A 2,335-nucleotide genomic window follows, 5' to 3' on the forward strand; every position below is an offset into this window, starting at 1 on the left:
ATATATATATGTATATATGTGTGTGTCTGTGTGTGTGTGTGTGTGTGTGTCTGTGTTGCCAACCGTTTTCAAATGAAAAGTAACTAAAGCCTACTCCAATAGTCACTAGGCATTGCTAGCTTATGTCACACACTAATTACGCATATTTATGATATCATAACATGTATACAATTTTAAAAAAATGACGTCACACTACATTTAACATTTGACTGACTATATTTAACATTAGCTAATTTTAAAGATGCTATAATCCTATCAATATGAATCTACCTCTAATTTCTTTCTTTTTAATGAAGACTGTTGTGTAGACTGTGAAATTGAAGTATCATGAAGAGAGAGGATCCAGACACTGGAATAAACTGTATTTTGATAACAATAAAACTTAATTAGTTAGACAAAAAAGGGAAAAAGAGTGAATAGAGACACAAGTCCAAATAAATGCTAATGTTGCTCTGCGTCCGCTGAATGTGTAAACTGGCAACTGTTAGCAAATATAATTGCCATATCAAGTTTCAATGTGATAATATGTCAGTGTGTTTACTGAGACCCAGGATTTATTGCCACAGGTCAGACAAATACCATGGGATAGAGCGGACAACGACACAGCAAGTTATGCAACTATCCTTAGCAGGGTTGTTGCTGCAGTCCGCTTTCCCAAAGACAGCCCCCCCCTCCTTTATCCAATATTATGATACCATTAAACCAACACTGGAATTGTTTGTTTTTTTAAGTGGCGAAAATGTATATTGTATTGGGATATACAATTTGTTGTGTTTGTTTGTATATGTTTATATAGCAAAATTACATTGTGTTGTTCTATCCAATCCAACAGTTCTTATATTTCTGAGCAGATTTCCTACGTTGTAGCCTGATGAAAAAAAACAAAAACAAGATGGTGACAGCCAAAATGACAAACACAAGGCTTGCAAAACGGTAGTTCACAAATCAGTGGGTGACGTCACGATGCCTATGTCCCCCTTTTTTAATTCCGTCTATGGCACAGACACAGAGCGGGCACCTAGCGGACTGGGAAGTGTGAAAAGTGAACTGGATTAGAATCGCTGACTGTACCTTTGACTCTGAGTGTCAGAACCAAACCTTACACACGTCAGACTTTGCCGCCAATCATACCACCGGGCGCCTCGACAGGATTCCATACATTTCACCGTCTAGAATTCAAACGTGGCATACAGATGAAAGAACACCTTTGAAGATGTTTTACGACTAAATAATGAAGGAAACTGACGGGTACGGCTCAATTCACAGGCATGACCCAATTGTCTCTGACTGACTTGAAAGGTTGGCGGAAAATTACCCCACAAAGACAACAGAATTCATTAAATAACAATGTGTCATTAACGGCCATCAGAAATGCGGCTTTGTGCCGTCCCACGCTGGTTCTTATACAACAATGAGTCACAGCAGGACAAAAGCAACAGAAGAACTTTACATATTACGCTCATAATAAGTAAATAGAAAGTAGGGTGACAGGGGTGCTTGGATAGCTCAGTTGGTATAGCGGCGCCCTTACATGGAAGTTTACTCCTCAACACGGTGGGCACGGGTTCAACTCCGACCTGAGGCCCTTTGCTGCGTATCATTCACCCTGTCTCTCCCCTTTCATGTCTTCAGCTGTCCTGTCGAATAAAGGCTTAAAATGCCTTCAAATGAAAACTTTAAAAACGAAAGCGACAGGGCTTGGAAAATAATTATCCTCGTCACAAACTGTTTTGCACTGCACCTCAGGGTTACAAAGAGCTTACTTATCACACAAAACAATTACAGTAGGAGTGCCACCCTAGGCTGTCATTTACTGCTATGTAGAACAAGGATGGGCAAATATTTGAAACAACCAAACAAGTCCAGGCTGTGTAATTTGATGTTGTACTGGAGTTTAGTGGGGTCGGCAGAGGGGCTGGTAGATAGGGCGTGGGTATGTCTGGGTAGGGAAGGTGAAACGACACTCTTCTTTGTTTGCTCTCACCTGCCAGCGTGTGATCCATTGACAACATAATGAACCCGAATTACCACATCAGAAAGGCCTCAGACTGTCACAGGTGGTGTAGAGGGATACTGTTGGGTTTTTAACCCTGTGAATGCTGGATGACAAGTATTAGCCGCTTCAGGGCTCCTATCAGAGAGCACAAGTCACCAGATGGAGTTCAACTTTTTAATTGGTGGAGAGTAGACAGGCAGTCACAAGCTGTACATTGTTGCTTGTATGGATGAACGAATTAATGATTGAATGAAGGAAGGCATGAGTGAATGAATGGATGAATGAATGTTGAAGTTTATCGTCTCTGACTTCCTCACATGCGACTGCCGTAATAAAATA

Source organism: Etheostoma spectabile, chromosome 2, assembly GCF_008692095.1.
Source record: "Etheostoma spectabile isolate EspeVRDwgs_2016 chromosome 2, UIUC_Espe_1.0, whole genome shotgun sequence".
Lineage (NCBI taxonomy): Eukaryota > Metazoa > Chordata > Actinopteri > Perciformes > Percidae > Etheostoma > Etheostoma spectabile.